We start from the raw sequence: 24,195 nt of genomic DNA, 5'->3' as shown, positions 1-24,195 counted from the left end.
GAGGAGGAGGAGGTGGAGGAGGAGGAAGAAGAAGAAGGAGGAGGAAGAAGAAGAAGGAGGAGGAAGAAGAAGAAGACGAAGAAGGAAGAAGAAGACGAAGAAGGAAGAAAACGAAGAAGAAGAAGGAAGAAGACGAAGAAGAAGAAGGAAGAAGATGAAGAAGAAGGAAGAAGAAGAAGGAGGAAGAAGAAGAAGAAGAAAGAAGAAGAAGAAGTAGAAGAAGTAGTAAGGGCAGATAAAATTCTATAGCAGGAAAGTAATTTAGGTATGGGTACTACCTGACCAGAGATAGGAGTCAGAGATAACTCCAGAGGTTATCATTTAAAAAAAATCCTCCTCAGTTCTCAGTAATGACAAGCATCCAGGCTTTCCCCACTCACCCCCAAAAGGAACTTTCCATTTTCCTTTGGTCACCCCATCTATTCCCTTTAAAACCTTTTGCCTTCTTTCTGTTTTGGGAGGAGAATGTTAGAGCCCTCCTCCCCGGGGTAAAGATTTTGACTTACCTTCTCTTTCTACTGTCACTTTCTCCAAATAAAAGACCATTTTAATTCTTATTGGACTGTGTGCAAGAGTGCAGTTCTTTACAGAGGAATACCTAAGGACCCCTACCATCTTTTCCCCTGTGACATGAGTATGCATACATATATAACCCACCCACATGTATATATATAATATATGCATGCATACATACATACATACCCTTCCCAAATTTATTTTTTTTCCCTTTTTCCTTTTTTTTGAATAGGCAATGAAAGAAGAAGACAGCATGGAGAGGGAGTTTTGGAGAGATGGAGTTGACATGGTTGGGTATGAGGAAGTAGGGCACAGTGGAAAGGCAAAGGAATTTCTACTTAGGCATTCTATTTAAGGATCATAAATTGATAGACCTAAAAAACTAGAAAATATCTCAGAGGCCGACTAATCCAACCCCTCATTTCATATATGGGGAAACTAAGGCCCAAGGAGGTTAAGTGACTTACCTAAGGTCACGTAGATAGTGTTGGAGGTGGGATTTCAACCTATGTCTTCTGACTTTAGAGCCAGTGCTCATTCCACTGTATCAAGTCCTGTCTCCAGGAAAGGGAAGTGCAATGTTTTGGAGGGATAGGAAGTCCTTCAGATTTAAATGTGGGGATTTAATGAAAAATCAAAAGCCCCAGTTTGTATTCAAGATTCAAAGAGATCACCAGGGTGAGAGATAGTGTGGTATATCTATATCAGACTCTAGCTTAGCATGAAGAGCCGTTGCTCAGGAATCAAGAGACCTCAGTTCAAATCTAATCACTTGGCTTCCCTAGTTCTCAATGTTCTTATCTGTCAAATGAGGGGGTGGACTAGATATCCTCTGAGGTCTCCTCCAGCTCCATCCATGAACCTGGCTTCCAGTTCTGCTTTTGCCACTGTGTGACTTTGGGTAAGTTATATAACCTTCTGTCTGGGTCTTAGTTTTCTCAGCTATAAAAATGAGGAGGTTAGACTAGATAATATCTAAGGCTCTTTTCCAGCTCCAACATTCAGTGATTGTTGGATTCTATCTGCAGTAGAAAACTCCCATCCCATTCCTGGGCCTGAATAGAGTGACCTGGGGATGCTGCCAGCAGTTGGAGTGAGGGGAGGGGAGGTTTTGAGTCAGAGGCAATGAGGCTGGGCAGGGAGAGGGGAGTGGTGGGGGCAACTAGTCCAGGTCCTTTGGAGGGGGCTGGGGACTGACTGACCTGGGCTACTCAGGAAGCTAGAAGGCCCAGTCAGAATGAGCTTTCTAGTTCTGATTTATAGAAGGAAAAATTGTTTTCTTGGCCTGTCAAAATTCTCTGACTCTCTGGAGTTAGGGATTTGGAGGGAGGAGGGAAGGACTAGGCTACCGGACTCCTTTTTTTCTGATATAAAAATCAGGCTGTTTCCAGCTCTGCTGTAAAACCAATGGGTGCTGCCAGGTCTTATACTCCTCTGATTTACACAAAATGCCTTGAGGACCTTTGGGGACCAGAATAGAGCAGACCAAAGTTCCTGGCCTGGGCAGTTGCCCACTGGGTTGTCTCCAAGGATCTTCCCCTTGGAGTTCTGACCCTTTCTGAGAAAACTCTGATTTATTTGATATCATACATAAACATGAGTCGCTCCAGGAGGTCCTTCCACTGACCCCGGGGTATGTTAAAAACCTTGGAGCAGGATCTCTGGCTTGTGCTAATTCTGACCTGCATCCCTTAAGACCCTGGGATCCCCCTGGGGTTGGGGACTTGAGTCCAGTAGCCTACACCAGAAGCAAGCACAGGGGTCTCCTTCCATGTCTGACTATCATTCATATTCCAGGACATCCTGGGCTTCTATTTGGAGGGGTGAGGGGATGAGTTCCCTTGGGCTTTCTGGAATCTCTTATTTTGGACTTGCTCTTCATCTCAGCTTTCTTGGATCTCAATCAGAAATCATGTTATGTCCTATTTGTAACTCATGTGATAATTCAACAAATATGAAAGCTAAATGGGGTGAGAATGGCGTCCGATTTGGAGCTAGAGAGTCTCTAAAGTCATCTAATCCAATTTCACTTTACAGATGATGAAACTCGAGCCCTGTGATGTTAAATTAATTGCCCAAGGTCCCACAGGTAGTAGGGATCCTTGGGCTTCTTAACCTGAATCCAGGGGCTCTTAGCCGCCCATTCAATAATATTCCTTGTTTTGTGACCTTATACAAGTCTCCTTCCTTCTCAAGTCTTATTTCTCTCCTGTGTAAAAGAAGGGAGTTGGACTAGAATTAGGGGTCCTTAACTTGAGTTCCATGGACTCCCAAAGAGTATATGGAGAGATTTCAGGGAATCCATGAACTTGGATGGGGAAAAAAAAGATGATATCTTTCTTTTTACTGGCTTCTAATGGAAACTTAGTATTTCCGTTAATTACCAGTCTAGGAAATAAAACATTCTGAGAAGAGGCCCAGAAGTTTCACCAGCTGCCAAAGGGGATATATAACATCAAAATGGTTGAGTCCCTGGGTTAGATGATCTTGAGGGTTCCTTCTAGGTCCGAGATGGCCTAATTCTGTGACTAAGGGGGTCTCTTATTGGAGAATTGCCCAGGTCCCACAGCCTTTTGGGTGCCAGAGAAACTCGATCATTTGAAGAGGGAGCTATCTGTGGGCACAGCTCAGAAACTCTTTTGAATGCAGGAGGATTTACAATGAACATTAGGAGAGGCTGGACAATACATTGCAAGGGAGAGGGATAAATGGGGGAAAACAGCATCAGCATTTAGATAAGGCTGAAGATGCAGAAGAAGGAACTGGAAGCTGGGGAGTAAGCAGTGGAGTTAAAATGGCTTATGCCTTGTAGATCTTGTACTCCAGACAGCTACACAGAGTCTTCCAACTCCTAAATAGACCTTGCACCCTAGGCATGGAGGAATTCCAGTTCTTTCAAGATAGTGCACCCCAGATAGGAAAGAGAGTGGCTCAGAGAGAGACTGCTGCCGCCGATGCTCCTTGGCAACGTATACAATTGATAGGTTGTGGTGCAGGAGGCAAATTCAGCAGGGAGTTGATTAGCTCTCCTTAGGGACACTGGACAGTAGCAGGATGAGCTCAGAGACCAAACCTTACTGGGAGCTGTGGGGAGGGGATGGCTGTTTCAAGAAGGGTTACTGTTTATTGTCATTTGTCTGTTGTAATCCTCACATTCCTATTTTCGTTCTTTTCATACTACTATGATATATGTCCTATCATTAATATTGGTTTGTCTGCAGGGGATTCAGAGGAGAAAAGTGGAGGCTTAGAGCAGGGATTTAATTTTACTGGGTAAAAGAAAAATCCAGAAGTAATATAGAAAGGGTTGTTATTTATGATTAAATCAACTTCAGACTGTGGGGCTGCCCAAGAGACAGTTATCATATGCATACAAACCCTCCCCAAGCTTCCTAGTCTAAGTCTTCTCTTCTGGAGTTTCCTCAGAAAGGTGGATAAATGAGTAGCTCAACTTACCCATAGCTAGTAATACAGCTCAGCCTGGGAAGCCAGTCACAAGGACTCTATATAGGCAACTTCATTCTGTAGAGTCAGAGAAGCTCAATCTGAACTTATAAGGAAGGAAAAGGTTAGAACAAAGAGCAGGCAATGGGGGAGATATTTCAAAACCAGGAGGATAAGTGGTGCCGTCTGCACCTTTCTTCCTCCCTGCATAAAAACAGAAGCTGTTGTTGTTGAGCTATTTTTCAGTAGTTTACAACTCTTTGTGATCCCATTTGAGGCTTTCTTGGCAAAGATACTAGAATGGTTTGCCATTTCCTTCTCCAGCTCATTTTACAGATGGGGAAATGGAGGCAAAAAGGGTTAAGCGACCTACTTGCCCAGGGTCACACAGCTACTGGTAAGTACCTGAAGCCAGAATTGAATTTAGGAAGATGTGTTTTTTCTGACTCCTGGCCTGGTGCTCTATTCATCGAGATATCTATTTGCCCCTGAGAACAGGTGCTACCCAGCAGGAAATCTGCACAGTATCCTCTGGTGATCATGGTGTGTCATTACAGGAATTTCTGCATTTTCTCAGTAAAGAAGAGGTCACTGCCACTGGCTGATCTAGGAAGCAGAATCACAGCATCACAGTTTAAAGATGGAAAGGATATTAAATGTCATTGAGTCCAGCCCCCCTCATTTTACAGATGAGGAAAGTAGAACTCAAAGAAACTTGACTAAGGTCACAGAGGTAAGGGAAGTGACTTTCCTGAGAAAAATTCTGAGAGACAAAGTTCCAAGCACAACCTATTTATTAAAAAGACTAGAAATTGCCAATAAATAGGGTCAATGATCTCTCAATGATCAAAGACCCCAAGTGAGGGCTGACAGGGTCTTTTATATTGATTAACAAGATGATAGAGTAGCAGAGCTGTGTCTTCTGATTGGTTAGAAAGTAAAAACTTCTCTAGTCAGCTTGATATTACAACATTTGGACCTCTTCTTCCAGAACCCTCTTAATCACAAATAAGACTTGATTAGGGGAATGTGGGTGAGGAGCGAAGTTACGAAGATAGAGGTACAAGTTGCAAGAATAGAATCATGAGCCAGGTGACCTGAGGTTACCTGAATAAACTTGCAAGTGTAATGGAACAGCGAAGGGGAATATTACATCTAGCTTAAGTCTTAACAAAATAGGATTAAAAATCAATTTTCAATTTCACAATTTCCCCCTTTGATTCTTGAAAGGCTGTGCCTCCTATGAATCATTTAGCCTGATTAAAATTAAAAATCAAAGTATAGTAAAAAAATCATGGTGTTTAGTGAAGCTGAAATATTGATAATAGAACCAAACATGCTGTGAATAAGAAATTTGAATCATTTTGAAATATCATGGGTTTCTTAGGAATCAATTTATCAAAGTCAAAAGATAATTATGAGGGGCAGCTAGGTGGCACAGTGGATAGAGCACTGGCCCTGGAGACAGAAGGACCTGAGTTCAAATCCGGCCTCAGACACTTGATACTTACTAGCTGTGTGACCCTGGGCAAGTCACTTAATCCCAATTGCCTCACCAAAAAAAAGATAATTATGAGGCCTAGAGTTTGGAGGGCCCTATGATATGGCACAGGCATCTTGTTGGACTCACGTGTAGTCGTTCTAATGTTGCAACCCCAATATATGGGAAGAAGGACTAAAGAAATTTTATTCCAGTTATTCTTTAATGGGACTAATTTGGGAGGGGATGGTTCCAAAACCATCAGGCTTAATCTTATAACAATTCATCCTTTGGCTTTTGAGACCACCTGTGACTGACACATTGACAAATTCCATTGGGGGTGGTCCTCTTTGGTAAGTATGCCTTACAGAGACAGCAGCACACGTGGAAGGAAGGAAAGGGAAGGTCAAACATTAAGTCTCCTTCCCAGTAACCCATTCTCAGTGTCCATTTCATCAGTACATCATATCTTAGGGCTCAGATGTCTCATATAGTTGTTTGGTTTCTGAAAACATCTCTTGGGCACTCTGGTATAGGCCTATCCTCAGAGCAGCTCTGAAGGGAGGGGATTCTCCTAGAAGATCTGCTTCTCTGGTTTAGGCTACTTGTAGAAATTCTTAGATGCTTCTGCTATATTTCTTTTGCAAAACTGACCTCAATACAATTTAGTATAACCTCTTAAATTTAGTTTTCCAATATCTAGCTCAAGCATCAGGAACCCATAATTTACCCAAAACTTCAGAGAATTGAAGATTTTCTATCTCATCTTCTGTTACCTAAATCTTGTACCTAATATAGTCACTGATATCCACAGGCTAAAATGAGAACCTAAAAAATCCATGAGAGCCTGACTTGTAAGATGAGCCCTTCTGGGTAAAGATGAATATTTATCAAAGTAAACTTGTAAGCTAGGGTACATTAAAGGAAAACCTTTGGTCTTACTACTTATAGTTGCCCTGTGATATAAATTAGCAAATTGTTATGCTGATGAGAAATAAAAAACTAAACATTTTAAGATATCACAGAAGGCAGACTTCTGAAACTCTTTAATTTAAGCTTTAAAGATTAATCTTCCACTTCATTCGATTTGGAAAAATTGTATATTACATCTTTATCTAAATCTAATTCCCCCCTTAGGAGGATATTATCAGTATATCAGCTTGAAAGAATGAGATATTTCAAAAACCTATTTTCATATGTGAACACACAATTCTTAAGGGGGTGACAAGCTCAAAAACTCTTTTATTTAGTTGGTTAGGATATTGAATTGATATTACCTACTGGCAGCTTAGTGTTTTTAATATGATCCTGCAGTAACTCAGATGTGTTAGTGTTTAATATTTAACAATAAAAGTTTACCCCAACTGGCCAACTAATTTTAAGGACAGTGAGTCTTAATTCCTCCCTTAGGAGGAAGTTATCCTGACATTATCACAAACAGCAAGGCATGTTTAGTGCCAATTAATGCAGTATAAGCTAAAGATCAATCATCAAAGACAACAGTTTGAAAGGCATGTTAGTTAAGTGTCTAATAGGTGTTACCTGGTGATAGAAATCCTAGGGAGGAGTGGGTTACCTGCTGGAGTTCCCAGGCCCCAGAGGTGTTGTAGACAAGGGAAAGGGAGTTCTCAGGGATTGCCGGGATCAAAGAGCAATCAAGGAAGCATGAAATAATGGTAAAATAATAGATTTCAATATAAGGAGAGAAAAATGCTTTACTGAGGGAGGTTCAATGGTGATCCTAGCAAGTGATGCAAGTAGAAGACTTACAATATTCAGATGTTTCAATTTTAGTCAATATACCAGTATATTTAACACTGGTACAAATGTGTGCTATGGGTCACCTGCCTTGAAAATAGAAGTTTGATGTGAAAGGAAAAATGAAGAATATAGTTATGGCAATATTAAGACTGTGCCTTCAAGGGTACAGATTGACTTGACATAAACCATAATAGGGGAAAAACTCCCTTAGCTTTGTTTGATTCCCAGGCATGAATCATGTTTGACAGCCAATCATGTAGCAAAGTTCCATGTTTATTCACAGGGTATTATAGCCAGGCTGAGTTAACCAGGTGGTAAAATTTTCCCATTTAGAAAGGAAATTACACAATGGGGAAACTGAATTAAGAGGATCTTACCTTTGTCCATGCTAAGTTCATCCCCTCAGTCCCGGCGGCCCCCCCCTTCCCCCCCCCCCCCCCCCCCCCGAGAATCCACCTGTAGCAGTTCACAGACTACAGCATAGGGCATTTCCCTTGAATGGTGGATTTAATTCTGGTGGTTTAATAATACCAGATGACCATACTTGAAATCAAACTCAGAATAATATCAAATTATACTCCCAAGAGATTTTACCTCAAATAGCAAAATTTTTCTAATTATAGCTTAGGGCTAAGAAATTATTGTAATAACAGTTTAACAATGTACATATAAAAAGACATTTCATTTGTCTTTCATATCCAAATTAAGAATAATCACATTCTGGGGCAGCTAGGTGGTGCAGTGGATAGAGTCAGGAGTACCTGAGTTCAAATCCGACCTCAGACACTTAACACTTACTAGCTGTGTGACCCTGGGCAAGTCACTTAACCCCAATTGCCTCACAAAAAAAAAAAAAAGAATAATCACACTCTGAAGACACATAGTGAATATCTGATAATTGACTCAAAACTGTAGCAAAATGTTGACTTCCATAAATCTCCAAACTAACAGGTATTACCTATGAACCTCTAAGGCAAAATAGAATCTCTGAATCTAAAGTCTATTGTTACTAAGTTGGTTCAAAGATATAACTTCATACTATTTAATTAAATGTACATTTTCTTTTCTTTCTTTCTTTTTTTTTTTTTTTTGGTGAGGCAATTGGGGTTAAGTGACTTGCCCAGGGTCACACAGCTAGTAAGTGTTAAGTGTCTGAGGCTGGATTTGAACTCAGGTCCTCCTGAATCCAGGGCCAGTGCTCTATCCACTGTGCCACCTAGCTGCCCCCTTGACCACATTCTTTTAATGACTCAATTCATAATCTAATAGCATCTAGATTAAGAAGTTACTTTTCTAACAGCATTTCTGATACCAAATATCACATTATAAGAAAAGATTTTAGAAGCATAATAATAAAATACATGTTATCATGTATTTAAAACATGAAATAAAACTCATTACCAGTTAGATGACATCAATTTAGTTAAATGCATTTCCAACTTATCTTACATAGAAAATTATTCATTCTATTACTTTTGGTATTTTGTAGTAATCACATCTAAAATCCATTACAGAGTAATCCAGTAGAGAGTCATTATATTCAGTTAAAGAAATAATAATAACATCAATAGTTAACATTTATATAGTACTCATCACATGTCAGGCACTATGTTAAACACTTTATGATTATGTGATATTCACAACAACCCCAGGAGGTAGGTGACATTATTATTATTCCCTTTGCAGATTAGGAAACTGAATTAAAGAGAGGTGAAACAACTTGCTTAAGGTTACACAGCTAGTAAATTTCTCACAGCTAATAAATTTAACTCAAGTTTTCTGATCAATGTACTTTGCAGCATGATGCCTTAATGCCAAATAATGCATTAAGTTCTGATTCACTACAATTACCCTAGTAGGAGAACATATCTCACTGTAAGTGAGACTACATTATGATTTAGTTTCAGAACAAGTTTTGATCAAATCAAATCTGAATTTATAACCACTAATGGTAACATTTTAAAATCTCAATTTTCCTAAGGGCCCACTGTTTTAATTTAGCTCAGGTTCAAAATTTTCATGGGGGGGGGCAGCTAGATGGCGCAGTGGATAAAGCATTGGCCCTGGATTCAGGAGGAACTGAGTTCAAATCCAGCCTCAGACAATTGACACTTACTAGCTGTGTGACCCTGGGCAAGTCACTCATTGCCTCATTGCCCCCCCCCCCCCCCCCCCCCCCCCCCCCCCGCCAAACAAGCAAACAAAACAAAATTTTCATGGTGGCACTTTTTTCTTTAAAAACACCCAAAGAGCCAAATCAATTCCTTATGTTTCCTCAACCTAGCCCCACTCAGATAACTTAAGAGGTTGGATAAAGGGGTACAGCTCCTTTACCCTGAGGCTTTTCAGCTGTAACCTATCGGATGATCAAAGATGACAGGGCATGCAGGCTAGGAAAAGCTATTTGATTAAAAAAACATTTTTTTTACAAAGGCTTTTAGCATAATTAATTACACTAGACCAAAGAAAACATTATTTTCTTTACCAGTCAGTTAGTTAGATAGCATTTGTTGGGCTCTTCCTAAATGTCTTATCAGATAGGAAAAAGAGAAAGAAAGGGGTGAGTTCCTGGACCTATTCAAAGTCTCAGGAGTATTCTATTGTAATTTTAAACTGATTGGGAGAAGGGAAATTTTGAAGAAGACATTCAGTACTTTTAAAGAGTCATATATACATATATATATGTCTGTCTGTGTGTGTATATGCATATATATACACACACACACACACACACACACACACACATACACACACGCATACACTAAATATTCCTTTGAAATGATCTCTACTAGAATGATATATCCTTTATCCTCCAGGGAGGAGAGACTTGTATGTTTGTTCTAAATTTTTCAGTTATACTTTGCTTATTTCTTCCGTACTCTTAACTCCATTGAATTCAGGCCACATACAAAACAAGTTAGTTTAATTTACCAGGACACGCAAAAATACAGATGATACTTGCTCACTGGCAGACTTGCTGGTTGATTTAAAATTAGACAGACAGGACAGGTAGGGTGCTTTGTGGCAGTTCTCTTGCATAAGGGAATCCCTCAGGGAGGACATAGAGTTCTCTATTTCCCCTTTCTACAACTGGTCTTCCATGGCCATATCTCCCCAGCATACGTGTGGCTGTCAATAGGTTAACTCCTTGCCTTGGTATTCAGTTTATGTCTAAGGAAAAGCATCTGAACGGACCAAAGGTGTTGGGGAAAATAACCCCATGAACTTTTACAGGTGGACTTTGTACAGATATATAGTCTCTGAGACTGTTCTCTGTCTCAAAAAGCAGAGCCAACTGCTCTTGCAGTCCTACAAGTTGGAAAAGTAGAGCTCACTGTAAAAGTGAGACTTAATCAGTAAGAACTCTGAACTAAATCTCTAATTCTACTCTGGGGTTTCTGTCCAAGGGGTCATGTGGTTTGGCTTCCCCCTGAGGCTCAGGCAAGCTGGCCAAGTTGGGACCTGGTCCTCAGCTTATGGATCTAAATAAAGCCCAGGAATGCTTTACAGGGAGTCCCTCCTGGTGGTCACAGTGTTCCAATTAATAGCTCTTGCCATGGAGACTACTATTACAATGCCCTGCTCAAGACAGTCATGGGTAACTCTTACTAATTGTAGTACCAGGACAGGTGGCCAGTTTATGAACCAGGTTGTTGTGTAAAGGTAGGCTCAGAGACAAACTAAATTGAATGCAAGGTAGACAAACAAATGTTCTCTGATTCCAGGACACAAAAACACAGGCAGATACATAGAAACAGTCTTCCTCTTTAACCCTTGGCAATGTAAGAGTTAGGTCCATATTACCAGGAAGAGCTATTTGGCAAACTCACCCTGAAAGGCATTTTGCTGAAGCATAAACACGGACAATTTCGAACACTTTAATTTGTGATATTTAGGAATCCCTTTTCTGGCCAAATTTGGGATCTTTTAGTAGTTATAGTCTCATTAGACTTTACTTTCACTTTATGCACCATTTCTGGATCTTAAGAACCTCTAATAAACTGGTCTTTTTTTGGGCCCTACCAACTTTCTAAATAATGGGGGACGGGGGTGGGGGGAGCAGAGCTTGCTTATTCTTTAACCCTTGTAGATACTTTCTGGGACTTATACCCAGGTCCTACCAGCTTCCAGAGCACTGAACAATAGTCTACCTAATCCCTTACCCCTGAAGAGAATTCCCCAGACCTGACTATTGAAGGTTTTACCTCAGAAGAATTTGGATTGGATTTGAAGGAGAGCCCAACCTTAGGGGAAAAGGGGGCGGTTCTGTGAAGAGAAATCCCTGGGTGATTTCTTCCCTTCCAAGGGATTGGAGTCCAGCACTTGAATCCCTTCATGATTGTAAACTAATTGTTGAGAAATTCTGAGAGAAAACATTCTGAGTACAATCCATTTATTTGCAAGGCTAGCAATTGCTAATAAATAGTGTCACTGGCCAAAGACCCCAAGTGAGCATTGACAGGGTCTTTTATAATGATTAAGAAGATGTCTTCTGATTGGTTTGAAAGTAAAAACCTCTCACAATGCTCTGATATTACAACAATTTGGATCTCCCCATCTGAAACCTCCTTAACCACAAACAAGACATGTGATGTGGAGAACATGGCTGAAGGGTGAAGTTACAAGGATGAAGGTACAAGACAAAAGACAATGTTGGAGAAACAAGTTGAAAGAATGGAATTGTGACCCCAGTGACCTGAGGTTACTAGAGTAAACTTGCAAGGGTAAGGAATATCAAGAGGGGAAGTTCAACATAAGCACTTATTAGGTGTCTTCTCTGTGCAGTTTTGTTCTAGGCACTGAGAGAGAGAAAAGTTTGGGATAAGCAGAACTTATAGTTTTCCTGGTAGGGTATATGATATTTACACAAATTACTATCATACAAAATAGAGCGGGAAAGATGGAAAAGGACATTATTAACTAGGGAGAATCAGGGAAATCTGCCTTCCTCCAGGAGGTAACATTGGAGCTACAGTTTGAAAGGATAGATAGGAATTCAACAGGCAGGAATATGTGTATATGCCTATGTTTCTGTAGCTATACTTTGACCTCAGTCTCCCAGACTGAGGTTGGCTACATCATGCCCTTAGAGTTCTGTGGAATGGCTTTCTCTAATGCTGTCAACTCTGGGCTTAGAGTCAGGAAGACCTGAGTTCAAATCTGGCCTCAGAAACTTACTAGCTATATGATTTTGGCTAAGTCATTTAACCTCTGTTTGCCTCAGCTTCCTCATCTGTAAAATGGGCATAATAGTAGGACTTACCTCACAGGGCTATCATGAGGATCAAGTGAGATAGTATTTGTATAAAATGTTTAGCACAGTGCCTGGCACATAGTAAGTACTATATAAACACTAGCTATTATTACTAATAGTATTAGCCCTCATTCTGATGAGTTTCTCCCACTGTTGGCTGCCAGCAATTAATGAATCAGTTTCATTTGACCAATTAAAATCAATTAGCTTTTTACAAAGGGATTTGTATTCAAAGATAAAGCAAAAACAGAAGTATGAACATTTCCCCATAACACCTAGAGGTAGCTGGTTAAGTCAATAAGCATTTATTAAGTGCGTATCATATGCCAGGCACTGTTCTCAGCATTAGGGACACAAAGAAAGGCAAAGACAATCCTTTCCCTTAAGGCGCTTACAATCCACAGGGGGAGATAACATGTGAACAAATGCATACAAACAAGCTACATACTGGTTAAATAGGAAATAATTAATCGAGGGAAGTATTAAGAAGGATTGAGGGGGCAGCTAGGTGGCATAGCGGATAAAGCACTGGCCTTGGATTCAGGAGTACCTGAGTTCAAATCCAGCCTCAGACACTTGACACACTTACTAGCTGTGTGACCCTGGGCAAGTCACTTAACCTTTATTGCCCTGCAAAACCCCCCAAACAAACAAACAAACTCCACCCCCCCAAAAAAAAAGGAAAAAAGAGAGGGATTGAGAAAGTTTCTTGTAGTAGAAGAGGCACACTATTCCAGATATACACTTGATCTCTGAAGAAAGGGAGCTCAGATTCTTTTTTTTTTTTTTTTTTGGTAAGGCAATCGGGGTTAAGTGACTTTCCCAGGGTCACCCAGCTAGTAATTGTTAAGTGTCTGAGGTTGGATTTGAACTCAGGTACTCCTGAATCCAGGGCCGGTGCTTTATCCACTGTGCCACCTAGCTGCCCCCTGGGAGCTCAGATTCAACACAGCTTCTACACAGCCTTGATCCCACCAAATTCACTTTCAAATGCCGCAGAATTGCTGGGTTAACTACCACTAGTCTGGATCCCAAAGGTCATTCCTTGGGGCCTCCATGCTAGACTGGATGGCCACCAAACTCAGAATAGACACGTGTCCCTGATATCTGGTGGCTTGGTCTCCTGACCTTTGGAAACTCAGAAGGGTATAGTTCTTTCCCATGTCTTTTCCCTAGAAGAAGGAAAGAATGAGCATCACAAGAAGCAGTGGAGCCATGATTTCTTTGCTTTATGCTGGCTCTGGGTAAGAAAATGCCTGAGGTCTCCTCCCTGCTCTGGAGGCCCTAGGTAGCTCATTCTCCTCCAATGTGAGAAAGTCTAGAAAGCCTATGACAAGAAGGTGGCCCTAGCTAACTAATACCTGTTTGATGCATCCCACTTCTGGCTCTAAAGGCAATAAAAAGGTTCCCTCTTATCACATGGTTAATGTATCTAGACCATTTACAGAATGTGAAGATTCAGGGCTTATTGGACTGTCCCCCGGTCACATTTGTATGTGTAGCAACAGAATGTGAAGGACCCCACATGCATAGCGAGACCCACCTGTAGTGATGGCTGTCATTGTATGTGGTACAATAGGCATCTCTTGGCCTTTCTCCTTCCCCTCCCCCCCATTCTTTCCCAAGGGAGACTTTCTTTCCTGCCAGGAAAGGAAGTAGGAGATTCAGGCTGGAGGCCACTCTGCTCTCCTCAGAGAGAGGGGGCATCTGGCTACAGTTATATCTATCTGCTCCCATGTATATTGTTCACCTAAAGGAAATGATTGAGTTCCATCTAACTTTTAATCACTTTGTCATTTTGAGGGGAAGGGGACCCCAAGTTCTATATTCAAGGCTTGACTCCTTTCTCATCTAATACCAATTCCTCAACAACACGCATAGCAAATAGCAAAGAAGCATATTAATCCATTAGAGAAGGTACACATAGAAGAATATATATTACGCAATACAGAATTTCAGTGCTCTTCCAGTAGGAGTGAGATAACTGAGCTCAGACAAGAGAGAGGGTCCTGGATCTCACTGAAGGGGAAATTCCTCAACATTTCTGGAGTAGCAAGCTGGAAATAGGGACATGATGGAAACTGCTAACTCTTTTCATGTCTTCCCGGTCTTTTCTTTCAGGAACCTGAAGTGGGGTTTGCCTCTTCCATCCTCTCTCTCAAAGTGAGATTTCAGGAGTGCCCAAAGTGATTTGACATCACAAAGAAGACTCAACGTTTGATGACAGGGCACTCAAAGAAGATTGTAGCTTGGAGAGTCCCAAAGGGGAGACTAGAAAGGGAACTGTCGTTTGGAGAGTTCCCACAAAGAATTCAAAGGGGAATCCCCCTTGAACAGTCTCTAAAGGGAGACTGGCTGAGAACTGAAGCTTCTGCCTCTCACCAACTCTGCCTGTCCCTCACATAGGGCAGAACCTTCATCTCCACCAACAAGGAGAGAATCCCACACTGAAGGGCTTTGGTACAGGGATAACATTCCTATGTGTGCATCTTTGTAAGAGATTGTGTTTATACTGTAATTGGCTTGAAGGGGAAGAGGCAAAAGACAAGGGAAGGGACACAGGAGTAGTAGATTGTGTTTATGGAAACCTAGAGATTAGGAGCTGGCCTAGTAAGCTCTACAATGCTCTCTCTATGATGCATTGGCTTCCCCAATTGTGCCATGGCCTTTTCCTCTAAGTAATTGGTTTCTTATTTCCTAGAAGCCATTTCCTTGCCCATCCCAACCCTTGGCTGAATGTATTCAGAGAAAGGGAGCTAAGGTTCTTTGGAGGGTTTCTCTCCATGCCTGGCTGGGAGGCCTCTGATTCTTTGTCCAGGCATAGTAAATGTCTTTACCATGGGTAAGTAGCTATTCAGAACCAATTTCCCTGTGGGCAGGAAAAGGCTTTGGAACCTGCTGGCACCGATTTGTTGGAACCATAGTTGCTACAGACAATGTAAGTTCTTTGTGCACCCTTCCTCCCCCACCCCCAGCCCCCTGAGCCAACACAGCTGAGCGTTGGGGGCAAGCAGGACAGCAGCTGAACAGAGGCAGTTAGGAAGAGAAAAACTCCCGCAGACATTTTGCAATAAGAATTCAGAGACTAGAATCTGGGCGTTGCAGGCTTGGCTCAAGTGCCTTGACCTTTTATTAAAAAAAAAAAAAAAAAAAGAAAAACCCAACAACAAAACTCTGATGGGTGTGGCCACTCCAGACTGAAGCTGCTGCTGCTGCCCCTTTTTGAGATCTATGAAAGGTCTATGAAGTTTTGGATCCTTCTTCACTTCCCTTGTGCCTGCAGTTGGCAAGCATTTCCTACACAATTTCTCTGTTCTTAAACTTTTCTTAATTCTTGTACATAATTGCACATATATAGCCTATATCTCATATCTATATCCTCAAGCCTCAAGGAGGGGGGGAGGGTAGAGGAGGGAGGGATAGAATTTGAAACTCAAAACTTTAAATAAAAATGTTTATTAAAATAAAAAAACTATTACTGTATAGGTCACAAGTGCTATATGATTAAAATGCTTGTTCTTAACTGTATACAGAGGGTTGCAATGGAAGGATCTAATGAATAGCTTGTAGGACAGAACTAAACTGGACATAGGTATGGAATAGTCCAAAACAGGGTTTTACCATGGCTTGGAGTCTCTGAGAAAAACCTAGGGTTTTTATTTTATCAGTTACTCATAAAAACTACTAAATAGAAGAGTAGATCGGAGAGTTATAGGATTATATATCTATAGTTGGAAGAGTGAGGAGAGGTCATCAAGTCCAACATCCTCATTTTTGAAGATAAGGAAACTGAGGAACAATTAAGTGACTTATCCAAGCTTTGTTGTTGTTTTAGTTGTATCTGACTCTTTGTGATCCCATTTGGGGTTTTCTTTGCAAAGATACTGGAGCAGTTTGCTGTTTCTTTCTCCAGCTCATTTTATTGATGAGAAAATTGAGGCAAACAGGATTTAAGTGACTTGCCCAGCATCATAGTAGGTGTCTGAGGCTGGATTTGAACTCAGGTCTTCCTGACTCCAGGGCCTATGCTCTATCTACTGAAACACCTAACTGCCCAGATCTTCCTAACTCTAAGTCTAGTGCCCTATATGACATGCTGCTTCTCTAAAACCAACTTAAAATAGTGCTACTACTACAACTACCATCTAACATTTATATAGCACCTACTATCTGCCAAACATCGTGCTAAACACTTTACAATTATTATCTCATTTGATCTTCACAATAATCTTGAAAAGTAGGTACTTTTATTATTCCCATTTTGCAGATGAGGAAACTGAGGCAAATAGAGATTCAGCTTGCCTGAAGTCACACAGCTAGTAAGTGTCTGAGTCCAAATATGAATTTCGGTCTTCCTGGCTCTGGGCCCAACATTCTATCCACTGTACCACCTAGATGCCTTAAAAAATTCCTTAAGAAATTTGGTATAGATGCTATCAAAGTAGGTGCCTCCCAATTGACTCTAGGCCAGTGGTTCCCCTCTCAGGGAGTCCTTGAGGTCAATACGATTTCATAATAATACTGAAATATTATTTGACCATTAAAATATTCCTCCCTTTCCCAACCACTTATCTGTGTGAGACAAGATTTTCTTAATATACTTCTTCTTCTTCTTTTTTTTTAGTGAGGCAATTGGGGTTAAGTGACTTGCCCAGGGTCACACAGCTAGTAAGTGTTAAGTGTCTGAAGCCGGATTTGAACTCAGGTACTTCCAACTCCAGGGCCAGTGCTCTATCCACTGCGCCACCTAGCTGCCCCTTCTTAATATACTTCTATAAGAACAACACGTTGCAATAGATTGAATGCAAAAACAAATATGTGAATCTAGTTATCTTTTCTTAAGCTATATATTAAAGAGATTTGCAAAAATATGTAAAATAATGCCACTTTTCTCACTAAATTTTTTTGCCTTGAAAATATAGTTATGTTTATAAAATATTTATGTCAACATGCAATAGGTTTATTATTTTTTCTTTCTTTCTTTCTTTTTTTTTTTGGTGAGGCAATTGGGGTTAAGTGACTTGCCCAGGGTCACGCAACTAGTAAGTGTTAAGTGTCTGAGGCTAGATTTGAACTCAGGTCCTCATGACTCCAGGGCCAGTGCTCTATCCGCTGCGCCACCTAGTTGCCCCTATTTTTAATTTTAATAAACATTTTTATTTAAAGTTTTGAGTTCCAAATTCTATCCCTCCCTCCCTTCCTTCCCTCCCTATTCCCTGAGGTGGTAAGTAATCAGATATAGGTTATACATGTGCAACATTAAATAGGTTTACTATTATTCTTTTTAAATTCATTCGTAAATATTTGGTGGGGGAGCAGATAGGTGGCAAAGTGGAAAGATCACTGGTCCTGGAGTCAGAAGTACTTGAGTTCAAATCTGACCTCAGACACTTAACTTTAATAGTTGTGTGATCCTGGGCAAGTCCAACCAACCAAAATAAACAAACAAATACATAAATAAAGGAATTAATTAAATACATGAATAAATGAAAAAAACTCAACCTGAATAAATAAATAGACAGATGAATAGACAAACAACCGAATAAATAAACAAATGAGTGAGTGAACGAATGAATGAATAAATAAATGAATAAATGTTTGGTGATGTTTATTCCCTGAATATAGCATGTGGGAGCTGAGGTGTGTCTCAAAGGGAGGGAGTAACAATATCGCCAGTCTCTTCTTCCCCTACCCCTTTTCCAAGGAAGACTTTAATTCCTGGTAGGAGGGAAGGGAGGAAATGAGAGCCAAAGGCTGACCACTTTGTTTTCCTCAGAGAGAGGGAGTACCAGAATTAACTAGATAAATAATATTTAGGGAGCATGTATTTAATTAATTCCTTTATTTGTTTGTTTGTTTTAGTTGGTTGCATTTGCCACAATTGCACAGCTATTAAATGTTAAGTGTCTGAGGTCAGGCTTGAACTCAAGTCCTCCTGACTCCAGGGCTGGTGCTGTTTTTACTTTGCCACCTACCTGCTCCCCCACCAAATATTTATTAATTCATTTTAAAAGAACCTATTTATGTAAATTGGTAGCAAAACAGAAATCCAAGAAAGTACGCAAAAGAGAATATATCCCAGACAAGTGAAGGAGCTGTCACTTAACCCTCATTCCCCGGAAAGAAAAAAAAAAATGAAGTTAGCTTGAGCCTGAAAATCACATGGGAATAACCATCACCAAACATTCATTCATTCATTCATTCATTCATTCATTCATTCATTCATTCATTCATTCATTCATTCATCTATTTATTTATTTATGTATTTGTTTATTCACTTTTTATTTATTCATTCACTCATTCATTTGTTTATTCGGTTATTTATTTGTTTGGTTGTCTATTTGTCTATTCATCTATCTCTTTATTTATTTGGATTGGGTTTGGCGGGGGCAATGAATGTTAAGTGACTTGCCCAGGGTCACACAGCTAGTAAGTGTCAAGTGTAGGAGGCCAGATACGAACTCAGGTCCTCCTGAATCCAGGGCTGGTGCTTTATCCACTGTGCCACCTAGGTGCCCCTCAAGCTAACTTCTGATCACTATTCCATTAATGGGAGAAGATGGACCCCAACCTTTATATCCAAAGTTTGACTCATTTTCTACCTAATCCTAGTTCCACAATGAACATATGCAACACTTAGCCAAGAAACCCATTCATGTAAATTGGTAGGAAAACAGGAATCTGAGAAAGTACACAAAAGAGAATATATCCCAGACAATACAGGGTGAAGGAGCTGTCTCTTTCATTTGGAGTGAGGTAATTCAACTCAACCAAGAGAAAATCCCATATCTCACCCAAAGGGAAATTCCCTAACGACTCTAATGTATCAAGCTGGGGATAGAAACATGATGTAGACTGCCAGCTCCTCTCATGTTGGCTTCTTCCTGGAGTCCTTTCCTTCAGCAACCTGAAATGGGATTGGCATCTTCCATCTTCTCTCTCAAAACTGGCAGCCAGAAGCTCCCCAAGTCTAAAGAGATGCAAAGAGCTCTCTTCTCTCTTGCTCTCACCAACTCCATCCTGCCCACCACACAGACATGGGGCACTGATCTCTTACAAATAAGGAGAGAATCGATAGTATGGCAGAAACTAGGCATAGACCAACATCTTACACCTTATACTAAAATAAGGTCAAAATGGGTACGTGATTTAGACATAGGTAAATTAGGAGAGGAAGGAATAGTTTACCTTTCAGATTTATGGAAAGGAGAACAGTTTATGACCAAACAAGAGATAGAGAATATTACAAAATGCAAAATGGATGATTTGATTACATTAAATTAAAAAGGTTTTGTACAAACAGAAGCAATGCATCCAAAATTAGAAGGGAGGCAGAAAGCTGGGAAACAATTTTTATGACTAGTATTTCTGATAAAGGCCTCATTTTAAAAATACATCAGGAACTAAATCAAATTTATAAGAATCCAAGTCATTCCCCAATTGAGAAATGGTCAGAGGATATGAACAGGCAGTTTTCTGATAAAGAAATCAAAGCTATCTATTGCCATATGAAAAAAAATGCTCTAAATCACTATTTATTAGAGAAAGGCAAATTAAAACAACTCTGAGGTACCACCTGACACCTATCAGATTGGCTAATATGACAAAAAAGGAAAATAATAAATGTTGGAGAAGCTGTGGAAAAATTGGAACACTAATGCGTTGTTGGTGGAGCTGTGAACTGATCCAACCATTCTGGAGAGCAATTTGGAACTATGCCCAAAGGGAAATGGGACTGTTTATGCCCTTTGATCTAGAAATACCACTATTAGGTCTTTTTCCCAAAGAGATCATAAAAAAGGGAAAAGAACCCACATGTACAAAAATATTTATAGCTGTTCTTTTTGTGGTGGCAAGGAATTGGAAATTGAAGGGATGCCCAAAAATTGGGGAATGGCTGAACAAGTTGTGATATATGAATGTAATGGAATACTGTTGTGCTGTAAGAAATGATGAGCAGGTTGATTTCAGAGAAACCTTGAAGGACTTACATGAACTCATGCTGAGTGAGATGAGCAGAACCAGGAGAACATTGTACACAGGATCAACAACATTGTGTGTTGATCAACTGTGATAGGCTTGACTCTTCTCAGCAATACAATGGTCCAAGATAGTTCCAAAGGACTCATGATGGAAAATGCTCTCCAAATCCAGAAAAAAGAACTGTGGAATCTAGATGCAGTTTGAACCATATTATTTCTATTTTTTGTTTTTCCTTTTTGCTCTGATTCTTCTTTCACAGCATGACTAATGCAGAAATATGTTTAATGTGATTGTACATATATAACCTATATCAGATTACTTGCTGTCTTGGGGAAGGGTGAGGGAGGGGAGGGAGGGAGAAAAATTTGAAACTAAAAATCTTATAAAAACAAATGTTGAAAACTCTACATGTAACTGGAAAATAATAAAATACTTTTATGAAAAAGAAAAAAATAAGAAGACAATCCAATACCAATGGAGTTTGGGAGTGGGGTTACACAGACATTTTGAAAAGCTATCAGATTTAAATTCTAATATGGTAAATATCAATAGATAGAATTCATGAATTCATGGGGTCCTCAATAATTTTTAAGAGTGTAAAGGAGTCATAAGACCAATAACTTTGACAATCATTGCCCTGGGCAGCTAGGTGGCACAGTGGATAGAGCACCGGCCCTGGAGTCAGGAGTACCTGAGTTCAAATCCGGCTTCAGACACTTAACACTTATTAGCTGTGTGACCCTGGGCAAGTTACTTAACTCCAATTGCCTCACTAAAAAAAAGAAAAAGAAAAAGAAAATAATTGCCCTAAACTGTTCTGTCATGAGTTCATAAACTTAAGTGTTGAGACTGATTCAGTAAAAAGCAGAATATTTTTCTCTGAGGACAACAGTTCAATCCCTTGGTTGTTCTTTTCTTTTAAAGCTGGCTTGTTGCTTGTCCCTGGTTGGAGGGTGAAATACAAATCTTGACTATGGGAGTTGGCTGAGAGCTGGGGAAAGTGTCTGACATGCCAATAAAATCCCAAAGATAGAGTGAAGGACTTCCTCCTTCTTTTGTTTTCATTTTGTGCCTATTGTATCCAGTCAATTTTGCCAGATAGAACTGCCTCCTGGTGGCATGTGCAAATGAATAGCTTCCCTTTAAACAATATGGATTGTTTAGGCTGGTCCCTGGTGTTTCATGGCCTTTGAGGATCATGGTGATTTGAGTGATTTCAGACATTCAGATATTATGCAGCCATGACAGTTACTTATACTTCTCCTTGCTATCCTTCTATCTGTATGCATGATCCCATGCCTTCCTGTATTCTCCAGCAGATTACATCCTCAATCATTCCTCCCCCACTCCAATGAATCTTTAGTTTCCCCCTGTTAATGGGTTCATTCCCAACTGCTTTCATACATTTCCAAATCTTCCCCCATCCTTAAAAAAACCTTCACTAGACCATATCACTCCCTCACGTTATTGTCCTATCCTGTCCTTTAGAAAAGTATCAATTTTAGAACTCTTTAGAACTTTGTCAATTCAATGATACAACACAAGTCCAGAAGACAGAAAATCAAACATAATATTCACCTTCTTGCTTTCTCAGTCAAATTCTGAGAAAAATTTCTCTATCCTTTTTCATATGTCTCACTCCTCAACCTTTTGCAATCTGGCTTCCAATCTCATTACTCAACTGGAATTGCCTTCTCCAAAGTTACTCATGGTCTCTTAATTGGCCAAATTGAAAATCTTTTCCTGATCCTAATCCTTCTCACCTATCTGCTGTTGAACATCCCTTTGTGCATTCTCTGTCCTCTCTGAGTTTTTCTGGCACTACTTTCTCCTAGTTTGCTTCTTACCTGCCTACCTTTTAATTTCCTTTGCAGTCTCACCATCCACATCAGGCCCCCTAACTATGGGTGTTCCCAAAGGTTCTGTCTTGGACCTTCTCCCTCTTTATTCTCTCTCTTGGTAACCTAATTAGTTTCCATGGATTTAGTTTTCATTTCTATACAGATGAATTCTAGATCTACATGTACAATTTTAGTCTTTCCCTTGGGCTTCAGTCCTACCTCAACAATTTCTTATTGGACATTTCAAACTAGATGTCCCATAGGCATCTTAAAGTCAATATGTCTAAAACGGAACTTGTTTTTTCCTCTAAACCTTCCCTCTTCCAAACTTCTCCATTTTTATTGAAGGCACCACCATCCTTCCAGAGTCTCAAATGGGTGATATCAGTATTATCTTGTACTTCTCACTCTCGATCACTCTAGATATCCAATCAGTTACCAGATTTTGTTGTTTCTACCTTCAAAACATCTCTTTCATGTATCTCCTTCTCTTAACTCTAACAGCTACCATCCTTAGTTTAGGTTTTCCTCCCCTCTGGCCTAGATTGTTACGAAAGTCTTCTAATTAGTCTCCCAGATTCAATTTTCTTGCCAGTCTATCCTCCACATAGTTGCCAAAGGGATTTTCCTTAAGCTTTTATCTGACCGTATCATTTAGCTACTTAACGGACTCTAATTACTTCTTATTGTCTCTGGGAAAAAAACATAAGCTTCTCTGTTTAACTTTTAAAGACCTATATAGACCGGCCTCAAACTATTTTCCCAACCTTATTGGAATGAGCCAAACTGACCTACTTTCTGTTTCTCATTCACAAGACTTCATCTTTCATCTCTGTGCTTCAGAAATGACTATCCTGGAACATGCTCCTTTCTTATCTCCATGTAATACCTAATAGATTCTCCCGATTCATTTCAGATACAGCTTAGGCACTATCTTCTTCATGAAGCCTTGCCTGATTTTCCCCAACTGCTGGTACTCTTACTCCTTCCCAAACTGCTTTGTGTTTAACTAATTTGTACATATTTGCATTTATTAACTTTAGATTTATACCGCACGTCTTTATATGTACTTGTTGTCTCTCTTATTAGAGTATAAGCCCATTGTGGGGAAGAGTGCATGACTAAACAAGCAATAGAGAAGGAAGAAACCCAACCTATCAACAATCAGTTGAAAAAAATGTTCTTTATCACTAATAATGACAGAAATGCAAATTAAAGCAATTTTGTGGTCTCACCTCAGACCATCAGGCTAACAAAGATGACAAAAGAAGAAAATGACAAATGTTGAAGGGGTTGTGGGAAAAAAGGCAAACTAGTGTACTGTTGGCTGAGTTATGAATTGGGTCATTCTGAGAAGCTATTTGGAGATATTCACAAAAAACTACTAAGCTGTGTATACTCCTTGACTCAGCTATACCATTATGAGGCCTGTACCCCCAAAGAGATAAAAAAGAAGACAAGGTCCTCAATGTACAAAACATTTATAGAAATCCTTTTCATAGTACCTCCAAATTGGAAACCAAGAGTCTGTCTCCCTGTTGGTGAATGGCTAGACAATGTAATTGTGATGGAATATTATTGTGCCACAAGAAATATCAAAATAGTTTCAGAGGAAGCTGAGAAGACTTTTATGAACTGAACTTCATGAACTCTGCAGCGAAGGGAGCAGAACTAGGAGAAAAATTTGCACAATGACAACAGCATTATAGAGAAAAAGAACTTTGAAAGGTTTTAGAATTATATCAATTCAATGATACAACATGAGTTCAGAAGACTGAGGACAGAGCATAATATTCACCCTCTTCCATAGAGATAATGAACTTAAAATGCAAAGAGAGACTTCAGGGATGACCATGTGAGGATTTGTTTTGATGGGCTAGGAATGTTTATGATTTTATTTTTCTTGTTTTGTTTGT

Source organism: Dromiciops gliroides, chromosome 2 (assembly GCF_019393635.1).
Source record: "Dromiciops gliroides isolate mDroGli1 chromosome 2, mDroGli1.pri, whole genome shotgun sequence".
Lineage (NCBI taxonomy): Eukaryota > Metazoa > Chordata > Mammalia > Microbiotheria > Microbiotheriidae > Dromiciops > Dromiciops gliroides.
The sequence above is the reverse complement of the archived record's forward strand: the minus strand, read 5'-3'. Positions refer to the sequence as shown.